Raw genomic sequence first — 19,147 nt, forward strand, 5'->3', positions numbered from 1 at the left:
CAGTTTCCACCAGATTAACTTAAAAGTACACCACTTAAAGATCCATAAATAATAAACTCCCTTCTCCCTTGAGCATCATATTTTGATCACCTTCATTAGAGAGATAAGAGCTGTCCAAAGGTGTTTCTTTTTCATCGTAAAATAACCCAGTGCCACTAAAAAAAAACCCTCATATTTTTCGACAAAATGAAGCAAATGTAGGATTGGGATAGATTCTTTGGCCTACGTCAGTGTTGTCCTAAAAAGTAGGAGTCTACTTAAAGTTTTTAAATTTCTCTGATCAGCTGGTCAGCCTCCAGAACATTTTGTTGTTTGTGCTGCTCATAGTAGGAATTTATACTTTATTATAATATTGTAAATTAGCACAGTAAATCAATCAATCATGCAATGTAAATAGTAGGAGTCCTGGAAGGGACCATGTGGGACTCCTTTAGATGCTGGGAGAAAAGAGGGAAAACTGAGATGAGCATTGCAGTGAAAAATATTCAGACTTGATGCAGACTAATGTCTTACAAGCAATTTAGGTCCCAGATGTGTTACAGACACTCAAGATGTTTTATTGTGTGAAGATTTCAAAGTAACTATTCTTACAGTTTCCATTGTGTAAAAAGATTCCCACGTCATTGTTCTGAAGTAAAAATAAAATTGAGATAAACTCTGGCTTCAAAGCTGTTGTAATATGCATCACCAAACTCTGTCACGTTTTCGTCGACTTACTCCTTCATATTAGCGCCATAATTACAAACCCTTTAAAGTCAGTTTTTTCTCAAATCTTTCATTCTTTCACTAAAAAGGGAATAATGGGAAGCATTTAGTCCGACTGCTGATATCATGAACTTCATTGAGGCTGAAGAAAAAGGGAAGGCCAGATGTGAAATTCCAAGTTAGTTTACTTTGTGTTCCTACAAAAACAGCTGGTGGTCTTTAAAGCAGCAACGTTTCTCATATCTGTCATGCTTTTCCCCCAGGGCTGTAGCCCTAATTACCAGGACGTGCCGAGGACAGACTGGTGAGCGCTGAAGCTTTATGTTTGGCTGCTTCGGAGCGTAGGCTGCAATCACAGACGTGACAGAGCTTGTGAACTCTTCATTGGCACTGCGGGAAGTGGGCTGGAAAAATGTCTCTTTGAGTACTTATTATACTTACAAAGCCTGAAGGAGATGCACTCAACTATGGATGGGTCCATTTTTGATTCTAATACATACGCACACTACGCGCATCTGTTTGGCAACACTGTGAAGCGCAAAACTCTAAGTAGTTGTAAAGGAAGATGTGACAAACCCGAGTGTGGACTGAAGCGTGAGTAAATTAGGCAAAAACAATTCCACAGTAACACTGAATCATAAACATGAGTCAGTGTTTGTTAAAGGCATGGCACTGAGAAATGATACCTTCCCTGAAACTCTGGTCATTCTCTGGAGACAACCAAAAATCACTCAGCAGCTAATCACTGAGTGTTTAATTAGGCAATTGAAATTAGAGTGTTGTACCTTACATTTCCCCCCACCTGTGCACTACTAAATTCTAACAAAAACAAAATGATTTTTCAATATCTTGTAAAAGTAGTAAATCTCTTTAACTGTTGTAACATTTGAATGTTTTACAACCACAAACATGCATTCAATTTTTGGGGGATTTTATGGGAAAGATAATCAAAAAAAATAAATATTGCTCAGCTACTGTGTGATGGAATGAAAATAATAGTAAATATCAATCCACAAATATCACACTTTAAAGATTTTTATTTGCAACAAAATAAGTAAATCAAAAATTTATACTTGTTATTTCGCTTTAAAATATGTTTGTCTATCACATAAAACTACATTAAAATACAGTGATGTTTGTGTCTGCAACATGGTAAAAAGTGGAAAAAGTTTGAGAGATGTCTGTGATTTTAGAAAGCGCAGTATTTCAGCTTGGTGTAAAGCCCGTCTGGTGTGATGAAACGCGCTTGATCGAATCCTTTGGTGGTTTATCCCGTTAGATCTTGAAGAAATTATTAAAAAGCCAGCCGAACAGTGTGCATGACTCCAACGCAATGTGCAAATGTCTACATTTCTGCCTTTTCTGAAGTTTTACAAATGTGAAGCCAGATGCAAAACTTGGAAAAAAAAAAAAAAAATAATCAATAAATCAATGTTGCATTGACTATGTTTATTTTTGTTTATTGAAATTTAGCCTGCACTTCCCATTTTTCTGTTTTTTTTTCCTTCTTTTCTGTGAATCTGTTGCTTGTGTGAGAATCACAACTTCAACTTCCTCCTCATGTTGCTCCTTTGGGTTCCAGAGCTGAAATATTAAACCTTTGCAAAAATCTAAATGCTTCAAAACCTTTTCAGCAAACACGATTTTTGCTACACTCATAAGTCAAGAACAATGTCAACAGAACAGACTTCTCAAGCTAGGCTTAAATGTGGGACAAGAAGCAAGAAAGTTAGCAAACNAATAACTCTTCAAATGATTCAGATTCTCAGTAAGATTGAAGTTTGGACATTAACTGGGCCATTCTAACATATTCATTTCCTTTGATCTAAACCTTTCCATCATAGCTCTGACTGTATGTTTAGGGTCATTTTCCTGCTGCAAAGTGAACCTCCATCAAAATCTCAAGTGCTTGCAGCTTCTAAGAGATTTTCTCCAGGATTGCCCTGTATTTAGCTCCATCCATCTTTCTCTAAACTTTGACCAGCTTGTCCCTGCTGCAGAAAATCCTCCCGTTGCTCTCACCCCACCGTTTCACAGCGTGTTCTTGGTGATTTAGAGTCAGTTTCCACCTCACATGGCACGCCACCTATCTCCAATTTCTATTTGAACAACATTCTGAAAACAATGTAAAGTCTTCCTGCCACTTCACAGCCGTGCACCGCTTTGTGGTTGTATCCTGACAAAATGCAACAAAAATCAAGGGGTATATTTACTTTTGCAAGGCTTTGTAAGACAATCCAGAGAGAGTAATCAAACAAACATTTTGTGCAAAAAGTTTAAATAGATCTCTGGCTCAGGACAGCAATCCCATCAAATCGACCATTTTTTCTCTGATAGTATTCGAAGTGACAGCTCATATGGAGGCTCCTGCTGCAGCAAAGAAATGGGGTTCTCCACGCTTGGCCTGCTTCAGATGGACTAAAGTAAGAAGAGCAACATAAAAAGTTCACATATAACCTTGCTAAAGTGCTTTTAAAACAGATAAATTCGACATACTTTATGAAAACAAGTTCCATATATATATTTTATGGAATGATATAAAATATGGCAAACATATAACACAAAACTGAAGGCCTTACAAATATGAAAATAAATATTGCTATGAAACCCAGAAATCAAAGTTGTTGTGAAGATGGTCGGGTTTTATTTATGGATGCCTCTCTGCACTCAATGTGTCACTTGCTGTCTGTAGGGATGAGGTGCAGTGTTGACATGTCAATCATAAGTGGTGTTGCCTTGAAAGACAAGGTGAGGCGCCACCTCTTGGGACATAGTTTTGGAACTGTTGAGCAAGTTTGACATTTTACTGCAAGGTACCGCAAAAGAATGAAAACTCCTGAAAGAGCGACGGAAAAGGTATAGCATGCTAAATCCTATGTTCACAAATGTTTAGCCTCTGGTATGTACCCTCATTTCAATTAAAAACTGAATGGACAAATGAAGTCTGAAACCAGCAAAATAGAAAGAGAGGCTTAATTTGAAATTGAAAAAAAAAAAAACTGGGAGAGAAAACGAGTGAAGGATAAAAGTAGGAGTTCTTGCTGGCAGCATACAGTCCATTCCCTGATGTCAAAGTGCTGCCTTATAAAGAGGCTGTCAGAACAAGTCAGTTTCCACCAGATTAACTTAAAAGTACACCACTTAAAGATCCATAAATAATAAACTCCCTCCTCCCTTGAGCGTCATATTTTGATCACCTTCATTAGAGAGATAAGAGCTGTCCAAAGGTGTTTCTTTTTCATCGTAAAATAACCCAGTGCCACTAAAAAAAAACCCTCATATTTTTCGACAAAATGAAGCAAATGTAGGATTGGGATAGATTCTTTGGCCTACGTCAGTGTTGTCCTAAAAAGTAGGAGTCTACTTAAAGTTTTTAAATTTCTCTGATCAGCTGGTCAGCCTCCAGAACATTTTGTTGTTTGTGCTGCCCATAGTAGGAATTTATACTTTATTATAATATTGTAAATTAGCACAGTAAATCAATCAATCATGCAATGTAAATAGTAGGAGTCCTGGAAGGGACCATGTGGGACTCCTTTAGATGCTGGGAGAAAAGAGGGAAAACTGAGATGAGCATTGCAGTGAAAAATATTCAGACTTGATGCAGACTAATGTCTTACAAGCAATTTAGGTCCCAGATGTGTTACAGACACTCAAGATGTTTTATTGTGTGAAGATTTCAAAGTAACTATTCTTACAGTTTCCATTGTGTAAAAAGATTCCCACGTCATTGTTCTGAAGTAAAAATAAAATTGAGATAAACTCTGGCTTCAAAGCTGTTGTAATATGCATCACCAAACTCTGTCACGTTTTCGTCGACTTACTCCTTCATATTAGCGCCATAATTACAAACCCTTTAAAGTCAGTTTTTTCTCAAATCTTTCATTCTTTCACTAAAAAGGGAATAATGGGAAGCATTTAGTCCGACTGCTGATATCATGAACTTCATTGAGGCTGAAGGAAAAGGGAAGGCCAGATGTGAAATTCCAAGTTAGTTTACTTTGTGTTCCTACAAAAACAGCTGGTGGTCTTTAAAGCAGCAACGTTTCTCATATCTGTCATGCTTTTCCCCCAGGGCTGTAGCCCTAATTACCAGGACGTGCCGAGGACAGACTGGTGAGCGCTGAAGCTTTATGTTTGGCTGCTTCGGAGCGTAGGCTGCAATCACAGACGTGACAGAGCTTGTGAACTCTTCATTGGCACTGCGGGAAGTGGGCTGGAAAAATGTCTCTTTGAGTACTTATTATACTTACAAAGCCTGAAGGAGATGCACTCAACTATGGATGGGTCCATTTTTGATTCTAATACATACGCACACTACGCGCATCTGTTTGGCAACACTGTGAAGCGCAAAACTCTAAGTAGTTGTAAAGGAAGATGTGACAAACCCGAGTGTGGACTGAAGCGTGAGTAAATTAGGCAAAAACAATTCCACAGTAACACTGAATCATAAACATGAGTCAGTGTTTGTTAAAGGCATGGCACTGAGAAATGATACCTTCCCTGAAACTCTGGTCATTCTCTGGAGACAACCAAAAATCACTCAGCAGCTAATCACTGAGTGTTTAATTAGGCAATTAAAATTAGAGTGTTGTACCTTACATTTCCCCCCACCTGTGCACTACTAAATTCTAACAAAAACAAAATGATTTTTCAATATCTTGTAAAAGTAGTAAATCTCTTTAAATGTTGTAACATCTGAATGTTTTACAACCACAAACATGCATTCAATTTTTGGGGGATTTTATGGGAAAGATAATCAAAAAAAATAAATATTGCTCAGCTACTGTGTGATGGAATGAAAATAATAGTAAATATCAATCCACAAATATCACACTTTAAAGATTTTTATTTGCAACAAAATAAGTAAATCAAAAATTTATACTTGTTATTTCGCTTTAAAATATGTTTGTCTATCACATAAAACTACATTAAAATACAGTGATGTTTGTGTCTGCAACATGGTAAAAAGTGGAAAAAGTTTGAGAGATGTCTGTGATTTTAGAAAGCGCAGTATTTCAGCTTGGTGTAAAGCCCGTCTGGTGTGATGAAACGCGCTTGATCGAATCCTTTGGTGGTTTATCCCGTTAGATCTTGAAGAAATTATTAAAAAGCCAGCCGAACAGTGTGCATGACTCCAACGCAATGTGCAAATGTCTACATTTCTGCCTTTTCTGAAGTTTTACAAATGTGAAGCCAGATGCAAAACTTGGAAAAAAAAAAAAAAAATAATCAATAAATCAATGTTGCATTGACTATGTTTATTTTTGTTTATTGAAATTTAGCCTGCACTTCCCATTTTTCTGTTTTTTTTTCCTTCTTTTCTGTGAATCTGTTGCTTGTGTGAGAATCACAACTTCAAGTTCCTCCTCATGTTGCTCCTTTGGGTTCCAGAGCTGAAATATTAAACCTTTGCAAAAATCTAAATGCTTCAAAACCTTTTCAGCAAACATGATTTTTGCTACACTCATAAGTCAAGAACAATGTCAACAGAACAGACTTCTCAAGCTAGGCTTAAATGTGGGACAAGAAGCAAGAAAGTTAGCAAACAGCACCTATATTTCATCTTTAACACAAAAGTGACAGGACAATCTGCAGCACTTCAAAATTTATCTTTTGATAGTTTTCACAAGACTTTAAAGCTACTGGCAAATGCACTCATTAAGGGCAAAACTCAGCAGCTCTTCTCTGCCTTCCAGCAATATGTTCAAGCTTAGCTTAGCTAAAATCTTGCAGAAACACAAGATACCACTGGAGCAAGCCGGGTCCAAGGCCTACGTGTTTCCACTAGATAACGACAATGCAGAGAGAAGAGAAATGGCAAACTTAGGAGCTAGATTCACACATTAACTTATCTTAACGTAGAGGTGAACTGTAAATGCCCAAATGAGGAAAGATTTACTTTTTGCTTGTTGAAGCAAGCTATGATGAACATGTTCATTCTCAACCCACGTGCTTTTCAACGTTTTGTAAAGTGAGGAATGTTCCATAAAATGCACTTCAATGCTGAGAAAGATATCCACTTCCTGTTTTCAGAGTAATGAGTCCCCAAAAATTGTGTTTTCCTGATATTTTCATTCTTCTTCTTTGGATATCTGATCAAAGAATGTCTGGCTTCATACAGGTGGAACAATAACGTGCTGTTCCATCATGAAAATAAAGTAAGTGTTTCAACCTTCTGTTGTAGCGAACAAGAAAACCATGGTTATCAATTATTGGTATTAAATACCATTACTCCACAGGTACACACGCTCTTTACACAGTTTTAGGGAGTGCCTGTATTGTGTAAGGACCTGAAGCTCCTTGTTGAGAAATATTTTTGCTTGTAACTGCATCCTGAAAAGAATAAAAAATAAAAAAATTGCAAACTGTTTGCTTCTTTTGGACCTATTGGGCATGTTTGCATCTTGTATTTAGTATAGCTGGCTTTGTAAATCCAGGGTAGAGATAAAGCAGATAGCATATACAAAGTAAGGACAAAAAATTAGCACAAGAGCAGTTTTGTGAATTTGCCCCACAGTTTCCATCTGCAAGTCAACATGCCTAATCACTTGCAGATCCTAAGTAACTGTATTGCTGGATATACCGTCCACTGACTATGATTTGGCTAATGTGAGAGTGGTTATTTTTGGCAGATAAAGACCATGTGTTTCATACAAATAGATAGATCTAGTATCTAAATATAAAGATCCTTTGAATCATTTTTAAAATAAATACAGTAAATATCTTATTTAACGATGCGTGTTTCCCTTAGATAACATAAAATACCCAATTTGGCAGCTTTTTTTCCTGAAGAGAGTCAACTACTTCTAAACAGATAAGATAGTTAACCTCACTGCTTTCATTGACCAGCTGCCCATTGTCTAACATTTCCCACTGCCCTTAAATTTCTAGATGTGCTAGTGGTACTGACCAAAAAAAAAAAAAAAAAAAAAACAGCTGGGAGAATACATTTAATCTGTGATGCATTACAGCAAAAGGTCAAACCGAAGAAGCTCTTTACATCTTCTGCATCCTCCACTTAAGTGCCTGCTTCAGGCTTTAAAGTGTTTCGTTCTCAGTCATTTTCAAGCGCACATCCATTAAAAATCACGTAAACCGTTTGAAATGGAATAGATTAATCTCCACAATATGAAATCTTCCAACAGTCGGTTGGCAGTCTCCTAGTTTCTCACCATGCCACGCTTTACAGACGCCGCTCAGCTCCTTCTTGGAGCTTCTTCCCATCAGCATGAAAATGACTTTCCAGAATAGCAATACTGGAAATCTGAAGACTGATTTAAAAGGTAATACAAGCCCAACAAGCTGAATACAATTGACGCTAACTTCATTTTGGCTTAGAAGGGACTCTATTCATATGACATAATAACAGCCATTCACTGACGGAACAAAGCGTGGTCAGCTAATAAAACTTTAATAATGGCTCCATGCAAGATTGTTCAGTGCTCAAAGAGCTGCATATTGAAATCAAATAGAAGACATTTCATTTGAATGGGCACTCTATCATTAACGGCATGTATATTTGTATTGTGATTCACATATCTTCTCTCAGCAGCAATATCAGATTTAGCAAACATTGGTTAAATGTTCAGTCTGTGCTCTCTGAGGTCAGTGATTGTGAATAAACTGTCAGTAAGCATCAATTGAACTTCATTGTGACAGTGTATGCAAATTGTTGTTTGAAAGCTAGCTGAGATGATGTGAAAACACTCTTCTGGTAATCTTCAGCATGAAACTGTTTGTAGACAAAACATGCCTTTGCAATAAACAGGTCCCTTAGGCTGACAGGATAAAAAAAATATATATAAATAAATATTAATTGTAGTGCATTCGTAGCCTGAAAATCATTGTGCAAGATAAATAGGCTATTTCTTCTGAAGTTTTTTGTAAAACTAATTTATCCTGAAATGCACGTCAACCTGTATGGAGGCAAACAACTTTTCATAGCGTTTCAGTTTAACTAGCTGAACATGTCGGGGAAAAGAATACTCCTCAGCAGCCATACAAGCTGTTACAAGTTGACTTTGGGAATCAATAAGTCAAGTTATTTGTATAGCATATTTCAGCAACATGGCAGCTCAAAATGCTTTACCTCATGACAACGCACAGTCAACAATGGAAACGTTACATTATGCTAAATGCGATTATTACACACCAAATAGTTGGTGAGCGTTTCATTTACTATGGTTCAAAATCAACTCTAAACAGATAGTTTTTAGTCTATATTTAAAAGAAACTCAGTATTTCGGCTGTTTTACATATTTCTGGAAGTTTGTTCCAGATTTGTGGTGCGTAGAAGCTGAATGCTGCTTCTCCTTGTTTGGTTCTGGTTCTGGGGATGCAGAGCAGATCAGAACCAGAAAACCTTAGAGGTCTGGAAAGTTGATACAACAAGAGCAGATCGTTAATGTACTGCAGCGCTAAGCCGTCCAGTGATTCATAAGCTAGACCAGTATTAATTAGGCCGAGTTGTGACAGTAAAAAGAAAACATGTAAACACAGAGACTAAGGAACATTATCACCACAAAGAAATAATATTTTTCCAGGATTCCGATAAGAACGAAGCCGACTGAGAATAGCACACTATTCGAGTAAGCATAAGACTGAGTCTCATCTTGAAAAGGTTTTGATTCGATTTTATTTGAGTATTTTGTGATTCATGTTTATTTTTTGTTTTTTGTTTCCTTTTTGTTTATCTGCATCAGTTGTGTTTCAAATAATTAACCAGGCACATCAATCACTAGCAGTAAACCCCAAGACAGATTCAGACATTGCGTTCTTCTTCCAAAGGTCCATTGTTCTCCAATATGCAATGAAATGCCAATGGATTCAGAGCACATGGTCTCATCTGCATGTTTTCCACCCAATCCAACAATTTATTTTTTTAGCAACAGCAGACCCCTCTTATAAGATTAGAGTGATTACATAATAATGTAATCTATATGAGATTACATTATTATGTATGTATGTATGTATGTATGTATGTATGATCACACCCACACATACTCATTAATAGTCGGAGCTTTAGGAAAATTGTACAAGATATTTGAAATCAGTTTTATTATATTTAGTATTTATTTTTATTGCTGATTGAACTGTAGTAAAGTAGCATTATTTATGCATTGATACATAAATGCCAATAAACACCAATGACTGGTACTATTATTGAAAGTTATTGAAAATGTTATACCCATTTAAATGGTTAATTTCAATAATAATAATAATATTAGGTACAAAATTTCTTTTGACTTTAAGCCTTTGGTGCACAACATAGCATCCTTTAATAATCAATATTATTACATTAATTCAGCGTAATTTAATTACAATTAATTTATATAATGTAATTTTTTTATTTTAAATTGTTTGTGTAAGTAACATTTTAGGTAGTACAGTAAAAATAAGATTTCAGAACTTTACTCCAGAATAAAATTAGAAAACAAATACAAATTTAAATTATATGGTGCATTATCTTAACACAAAATTAACAAAAATAACAATAATCATTGAAGTTGGACGTTTTGATGAAATTTAACCAAAAAATCCCTGCTCTTTTTTTAGAAATTTAATTGTTCATTATTCTGTAATAATCCATCCCCTTGGATATTGTATAAAAATGAACAGAAAGCAGTTTGCTTTCTCTGACTGCTTTGCTTCCCTGGAGAGCAGCTTGTGATTTCGAGATGACACAAAACAATATGATACACAAACACACAAAAACAGAAACATTCAAAAACAAAACAGCGACGCATCCCCCCGTAACTCTGTTGGATCCGACGACAAAACGACTCCGATCCAGTTGAAGCAGTTTCAACACGATTTGGAAGCTGGTGAATATTTAATAGCTGGCACAATTTTCAGACGCAAAGAAAAGCTAATGAGGAACAGTTCGAATCAAAGCTTTCTGAAAGGAAGCAGATACAAGGCACAATTCAAGCGTTTTTTTAAATTCCTGAATAAAAACCTCGGAAAGGCTTCAACAGTCTCACCAAAGAAACCGAGACAACCCAGTAAGAGGCTTTTATTCAATACTTTCAACAGCGAAGGGGTACATTATTTGCAGGTTAAAAAACAAGTTCTTTTCCTTTCTGTAACATTGATATTTTCAGTCTTGTATAATACTGAACAGTGTTTTACCTGTTTTATTTGTCTGCATTGGCCTAGTTCTGGAGCACCATAGAAAGCCAAAATGTTTCTTATTTTTGAGTACCGTCTTATTTTCAGTATGTTACAGTTCATGACGCCATGCACACCAACAATGATTAGGAATGGGCATGAAGCGTTTATGCATATTCCAACATCCTGTCTTTCAAGCGAAGTCCATTTTGTTTGTTTTTAGATTTTCTCACTTAAGGTATTCTGTACTTATTTTGATGTTTTTTATTTCCGATTTCAGTACCTTGTGTGGTTGTTTAGTTTTGCACTTTTGACATGATCTCCAATGTTTAAATCTTGGTGTATTCAGATCTCCATTAAATCTGGTTCATATGTCACCGATTTCCTCCCAAGGAATTGCAAACCTGCCACTTCTTTCCTTGTCAGTTCCTGTCCAGGTTCCACGCTGCTTCCCACCTAATGATTGCTTCAGACAGCTCCCACCCTGTCATCCTGCAAGAAAAAATGTCACATAGACAATAGATGGCCATTTTTTTTAAAAACCTGGGAGTACATTTAAAAAATATATAGTATTTTCTTAAAATTTACAACAACTCCTAGTTGAGAATATTTTAAAATGTGTTTCTACATATAAAGAGTGCATCATTTATTTAAAGCTTTTTGATGCTAAAGACAGATTTTCTGTCACAGCACAGAAAATGGAGTAATATTCTTGTAGCTTTTCTTTGCTGGGACATTTTAAAGTCATGTGTTACTTAAAAACATACGATGCAATGTCTATGGACTCCCTCTAGCGATATTCCTTCCTGGACTGGTGCTTTACAAATATTTGAGACTGTGATACTTGAGACAGATATTTTATATACAGGTGTGGTGCTGAGAGGAGATGAGCAAGTTATACATTTCCTATTTAAGAGTTAAATTAAAAAAGAAAAGAAATCAGATTATTACTGAAAAATGAGAAAAATACACACAAATATTAAATATCAACTTCAAATATGCTTAAGAAAAACTACCGTTTGTTCTTGTTCAGATAAAAAGAAGCACTTATCTGCACATTTAAGCTTGATACGTATATGAACCTGATGAGGAGTTGTGCACCTCTTTTTCTTCTCTTACACCCACAGAAAGAGATTGAGACTGATGTTAGAAATGTGGTGGCAACAGGAGAAAATACAGTAGAATGGATAAGAGGCAAAATGACGCAAAGTGAGGATAATTGGCTCATCATTAAGTGCTGTGTGAGGGACAGTCCAACACCATCAAAGTATTTTCTGTGTAAGAGAGAAAAGTGCAGAATTTAGTGGGCAACTCTGAAATACCTGCATTTTGCTCTCTGAATAATAAATGCCTCTCAGAAAATCTGTGAAAGGGAGAAGAAGGCAACTTGTATAAAAAAAAAAAAGTTTTAAAGTAATAATGAATTGTGAATGAAGAGAGCACCTCAGAGAGAAAAGACGCAGGAGCAGCACCGCTAGAAAAGTTTCCAACTTAAATCAGCAGCAAAATCAAGACGGAGCGCAGGTTTCAGTGAAGAGATGATGAAAACACACTGAGAGGAGGAAAATGCTGTCCTTATAGATGTGCACAAAACCCTCAGTTCTAGACAGATGATTTAAAATGTAGGTGGAAAATTTGCATTTCTTGCAAAAACGCAATGTGAATGCTGCAAGCTGAATATTTTTGGTGAAAATTGCAAAAGCTTTTTGAAGTAAACTGCAGAAGACTTGCAGAAATGGATGAAATGCGCAGGAGGAGCAGAAGAAAGCCAAAGCCTGCACAACGCGCATTGGAAAGCTGCTGAAAATGAGTGAAAATGTTCAGTCAATGCAAAAATCCCACCCAAAGACTATGAAAAATTGGTGCAAAACACTGCTTTCAAAACTAAACTGCAGAGTCACCGGTAAAATTAGCTTAAAAAAACTAAAGCTAGCTGACATACTAGTATCCCTGGTTTAATGCACCTGGATCCAATGATGGCTCATTAGAAGGCCTAAGAAGAACATTGACATGCTGAAAAGGTTGTTACCCCAGCCTGGGGTCTTTCCACAAGAAAGACCCCAGGCTGGGATTTGAACCCAGGACCTTCTTGCTGCAAAGCCACAGCGCCACCAGATAGTCCACCCTGCAGCCTTAAACGAGTTTATATTTACTCTAAACACTATCCAGGCAAAAGAAGAAAGCTCACCTTGAATCAACTGAATTTTAAGCAGAAACATATGCTCGCTGTACACAACATGATGTTGCTTTATTCCACCACCTTTGTTCTCATCTGTTTTACATCCAGTCCATAGCGGAGGTGTGAATTCAGTTTAGTGTTACAAAAGGAGTCCTGCTTTGTTTCATATTAATTCACACCTTTCAAAACGAGCATGTAACCTGCTGTGACAAAGCACAAACGATTTGAGCACGGCAGCGAAACAAAACAGAAAGTAACTCAAGTTCCTGTGAATGCGCGACTTCAAAGTGTGCAAGCATTAAGTGAGTGTGTCCAACCGTACGGAGCATTAACTGAGGAAGACATGCTGTTGCAGTGGGGCTCAGGGGGATACGGAGATGGAAAGGGGCTTGGAGTGTTCCCCTTTAGTGAATCTCTGATGCGGCCCTCATTTAGCCCGAGTGTTTAAGCTCCCCTGCGGGCGCCATGTGTTGAGGTCGACACCTTTCTATTTTACATGAGCTGCCCTCTGTGTGCTTCTCCTCCCTGCCTCGAGTTGCTTGCAGAGATCTTCAGTCGCCATCAACACTCACTTGAAATACCTTTAGAAGTAAAGTATATTTGATAAAACACAAATCCATTTCATTAAAAAAAAAAAAAAAGGTGGATATTTTACAAGAGAACGTAAAATGGTGAATTTCTGGAACCAACAATTATATTACTCATTCACAAGACATTTTTACTTGAAATTTGTCAGCAAACTGTCCTTGGAACAGGATTTCACAGCAAGTATGTCCAATTTTTATGTGCACTGATTTTATGTTTGTTTATTAAAAAAAAAAAAAGGCCATGACAATGGCAGCCAAAGGTTGTATGAGGCCCTAAGCATAATTTCATTTATGGAGTCACATCTGCAGTTAAGCCCTCCAACTCCCACCATACCGCTGACCTCGCTTGTGCATTGTTCATGTTTTACCATTTTTACATCCACCACAGCTTGCTTCGCAGCCATTATAGTCAGCATGACAATTAATTAATAAGCTATACAACAGAATGTATTTTGTTCGAGCGCTTGAGTGCTCATTCTATTTTAATTGCTTTAATATTTAATTTCTTTCATATTTCTATAAAGCATCTTAATCTTGAGATGAAATATTTAGCAGTACTTAACAAGCAAATTTGGCCCTTACACTTTTTTTTTACAGGTTTGCTTTAATTTAACCACTCTGGAGGGTTTTCAAGCATGAATGTCCTTTTTAAGGTCAGTCGCCATAATCTAAACTCACTTTATTTTTGCTTTAAAAAAATCTAACTGGTGGCTGGATGTTTTCTCTCAAGGTTTTCTTGTAGAGAGCAGAATTAAGAGTTCAGGTCCTAAAGCTATATTTTATTTTTCTTTTCTTTGAAATTACATTTATGTAAGCCAGAACTACAGTAATGCAAACACAGACAAAGTATATTTTTTAATAAAAATTTGGGATCATCAAGATATTTTGGCCAAATGTGAGATGGTACCTTGTCGCACTGCCTGGGAAGTCTCCTTTTTTTTCCCCCCATTGTTGAATCATAAACACTGACCTTAACTTCGGGAAGTGAGGCCTGCATCAGATGTTGTTTTAGGTTCTTTTGAGATCTCCAGTATGAGTTATTGATATTCTCTTAGTAGGACGGATTTTGCAGACCGACTCCTGTGAAAGTTCAAAAACAATTCCAAACTGACAAATGTCAGTTTCTGTAATGTTACATTTCTTTAATTTGGGGAATGTTTTGTTTCTTTCTGATATTTTTTAGCTTACTTCAAGTTGTCAGAAATGTTCTATGCAAATTATTTCTTGATTCTACATTTCTGCCATTAACTGGTTGTCGGCTTGGCTAATTTCATTGAACTCAATTTTATACATCTAACAAAATGTTTAATTACAGTTTACTTGACATTAAACAAGGGGTGTAATTGTTTTTCTTCGCCTAAGACCGGTTTGAATAAGTTTTACAACTGAAATGTCCTTTATCAGTGAAACTAATAAGGCAAAAACAAAATAAATCTTAGGCGAATAAATATATTTCCAGAGCAATAACTGACATCCCTATGAAAGCCTTTGAAATAAAAAGTCACTGTGACGGAGGAGCCGTCCCGAGCTGGGACGTAATCCTGTAAAGTCTGTGCCAATAAACAAGAAAACACACCGGACATAACTTACTTTTTGGTTTCAGCACAAACTGGCGCGGTTCGTCGTGGGTTGAACACGCGGTGCTCCTGCCTCAGCTGTCGTAACCATCGTAGTGTGTAATTTTCGGTGTCAAACATTTTCCCGGTTCAGATATTCATGCAAAGCTATTTCCGGATTATAGCGCGCCGGGAGGGAGTCACGTGACGACGTAATGACGTTACCAGGACGTTGTATTAATTGGGTTATTTTCTATTTGAGTATTATATTTTTGGTCACAAGTTTCTTTTTTTTCAACGTTATGATTATTTTATTTATTTTGTGTTGTGTATTTTAATAAGAGTTTACTTGAGTTAGATATAATGGTTCAGGTTATTTTTTTGTTTGTTTTGTTTTATCTTCTCGTGACTGGGCGGAGCTCAAAACAGGCTCTCCAACGCAGCGAGTCAGTCTGAGTTTAGACTTCAGGTCAAACTGAAGGTGATGGACTTTTGATTTGCTATGATAGAAGTGTTTTTGTGTTTTTTTGTGTGTGTGTGTGTGTGTTGTGTGTGTGTGTGTGCGTGTGTGTGTGTGTGTGTGTGCGTGTGTTTGTTTGTAATACCTTATGGGGATGATTTTCCTGACATATACTACGTTGTGGGGACCAATTGCTCTTTGTGGGGACCGGAGTCTGGTCCCCATGAGGGGAAACCCTGTTTTTGGGTCAGGGGTCAGATTTAGGGCTAAGGTATGGATTGAGTTTTGGTTAGGGGTAGGGTTAGGGTTAGGTATGTGATGGATAGGGTTAGTAAAAGGGTAAAGGTAAGGTTTAGGCTGTAGAAATGAATGGAAGTCAATGGAAAGTCCCCACAAAGAAAGTCACGCAAACATCTGTGTGTGTGTGTGTGTGTGTGTGTGTGTGCGTGTGCGTGTGCGTGTGTGTGTGTGTCTGTGCCTGTTTTTAATCTCCCTGGATGACCATTGTAAACATAGTGCACATTTTCTCCAACTTTTTTAACCTGAAGAGGAGCACAAGAAACACCATCTGAAGTGAACTACGGCATTTTTTTATTCGCATCATAACAGAGTCCCGCCACAAACATCAACGTTATGTTTTGTACTTATTGCTTATTTAGTGCCCCCTGGGTTTAACCAGGAACATTTTTTTTTTTTAGAAAATGGATGGAGAAAGGGTGACCTTTCTCATATTTTAAAGCCTGAAAGTTTTATTGTTGTTGGGACAAATCCTGATTCGTCTCTTCGTCCTCTCATTATAAGACATTTAAATATTCTGACCTTTGAAGTAAACTTTCAAAATCCCACTTGTCTGGTTAGTATGAGTTTAAAGTCAGCCACATAAGAAACCTAATGTATGCTGTAATAAAGTACAGCAGTTGCACAAGATTGCACTATCCCGCGTCAGCTGCACCAGAGAATTTGAGTCTATGAGGTCCTTGTTTCCTCGGGCTGCAGAGAGAAAAGAAGGCACACAAAGTGCAAGTTTTCTACAAGGTCCTTATGTCTCTGTTGTCCCTTAGGACATATTTCCCTTCTGTTGGCTTCTATGGCACAAAGAGCTGCGTGAACATTCATACAGAAAAACTGGAGTTTTTTGTTGGTTCAAATAGAAAACACACCCCACTCCCATCTTTCCTCCAAATTACTTTGTGTCTGTTTTTAGCAATTAAATCTGAAATGTTGTAAGAAGTAATTTAATTTGTGCTCTACTCCAACAGGAGATAAATCATGCACAGCATGTGGGATGTATACCTCCAGCCTCTAAAAACAAAACAGGACATTTCGCAAACTGTCTCTGAAAACTGGTCACAATTTCAGCCTTATTTTCTTCTGAGAGAAGAAGAAAGGACTTTCTAAAGTCTAAAATCAGGACTCATATTAAAGCCATATTTGTTCTTGGAAAGGCACAAATGACATGCTGCTTTTCTAAGATGTGGATCCTCTGTTAGGTTTTGTGGTAATATTGGACCCAAATGCAGGCAGGATAAAGCTAAGATTATGATGAGTGGAAGTTAAATTAAAGTAAGTTTGAGGTAAGGTTGCTAAGTTACTGTTCATTTCTTTCTAAAAGAAGAAATGTAAAAACCCCACCTACAATATTTGGTATTCAGGAGATCCACGACTGAAAAGAAAGGGAACTCTGTGATAAATTATTCTGACCTCTGCTGCAAAGAGCACTTGGGCAATCTGTTCCTCATGACGGCATAATGACGAGGATTGTTAGTACACTCAAAAGCAAAATGTTCAATTCACTTAGCATGATCTCCATCCTGGTTTCAGCTTTCAGTAAAGAACCTCGCAAAGTTTCAGTTTCGCTGTGGCCCTGAACGCCGACAGGGACCATCCTGGTGTCACATATACTGCACTGGCATGTCCTCAGAATGTCCTTGCATACACGGTGCTTCCAGGTTTAGGGTGCATCCCGTTGCATTTACACATCCCTTCAGAATACAGTGAAGGTTCTGGACCGTTCAGATAAGGATTCTAATTTTGCGAGTCAGTGCACTTCGTGTCGACCACTAGTGGCTAATGGAGTAAATAATTACAAAGCTACCCTGTGATCATTCTGATTAGCTCCTTTTTTCTCTCTCCTCTTCACTGCACAGAAGCAGAGGCTTTGGCTGCTTAGCTGTCATTATACCAACCTAGTTGAAACATAAATCAAAACTCAGTTTTTACAAAATACCAGCTTTAACCAAATCCTATGCCTGTGTCTGATATTAATCTCCCATGTTAATTTTAAATCACAAAAGTTTTAAACATCCAAAGTTCTGTCGACAGATACACAAAAATAACATTTCAGATCAAATATATTGTTTGGATGAGTCATCTGGCGTCAACATCAGTACAACATATATTCATTGATGATAAGAAACGATTACACTTAAAATAAATAAATAATTTGTCAACCACTTTTAGCCACACCTCCAATGATAAATATATCACAACTGCCATATGTGGTTTAGTGATTTAGGCAATTGATGGGAATTAGGTGATTTTAGGCCAAGTGGAAATTGGGCAGATTGAAACCCAAAAATCATTTCCTTCTCCAGTCAGTAAATGCACCATTCTGACCGCTAGTATGTTGCTCTACTTCAGAAAAAGTTGTTACTGAAATAACATTAGCTCTTTACAATATATACAAAATTAGGGGAGTAACAGAATAATATACTTTTAAGAGGGAACTTTCTTATTCTAACTCGCAATGACAAAGTTTGAGAGTGTCACTCTTGCTATGTATGCTACAGTATTGTTGCTGTTTTATCCTTATAAAAACAAAACAAATATAATCTACATTTTAAACAGAATTTACATAAATACAGATATTTATCTGTATTTATGTAACTCAGTAACTCAGTAATTGAGTTATTGAGCTAAACTGAGCTTAACTGAGCTTAGCTTTTGGTTTAGCCTAAAAGGATCTTAAACCCTGTTTTAAAGCAAATACTCACTCACAAACTTGGTGGTAATATATATGATTTATGACCATGCAAGGCTAGAAGAAATATTTGGAAAGATTTGTATCACTCATAAACAGAAATCAGAATTGACTTAAGTTGCTCTTGACAGGCCACAAACAATCTGACCAGTGTTTTTATTGCTAATAAAGCCAGAAGGTAAATAACTTCACATTTATGACATATTGTACAATTCTGCATCTAAAATCCTCTTTCTTTTAGTAAATAAGACATAGTTAACAATTCAGACTAGTTTGAACAACACAAAACATCTTTTCGATAAGAATTAAGACTCGTGTTATTTTTAACCGTTATTTTAAATGCCAGGAGCCTATAAAGCGTTGATTATTCATCACTTTGAAATATAACACTAACATGCAGAAAATTAATTGATTTATCTTGCACAATATCTGTTGGACACTGAGCGAAAGAATCACATTTGCCTTGTACTAAATCTAAAGAACTGGCCCATTCTTTGTTCTGCTCGACGAGTGAAGGTGACGTCATACGTCGAGGTGCTGGATCAAAAATGTACTCTGTCTTTTTCA

General features: G+C 36.8%; 1 long non-coding RNA gene across 1 annotated transcript; it reads right to left on the reverse strand.

Annotated features, from left to right (window-relative positions):
- Positions 1 to 13,040: 13,040 nt before the first annotated feature.
- On the reverse strand, positions 13,041 to 15,328 carry LOC103141668 (uncharacterized). Its single transcript, XR_476603.2, has 2 exons — positions 15,175 to 15,328; positions 13,041 to 13,578 (listed from the first exon to the last, which is right to left on the reverse strand). It is a non-coding gene; the product is annotated as an uncharacterized LOC103141668 (long non-coding RNA).
- Between the last annotated feature and the right edge of the window lie 3,819 nt (positions 15,329 to 19,147).

This window comes from Poecilia formosa, unplaced genomic scaffold (assembly GCF_000485575.1).
Source record: "Poecilia formosa unplaced genomic scaffold, Poecilia_formosa-5.1.2 Scaffold88, whole genome shotgun sequence".
Taxonomy (NCBI): domain Eukaryota; kingdom Metazoa; phylum Chordata; class Actinopteri; order Cyprinodontiformes; family Poeciliidae; genus Poecilia; species Poecilia formosa.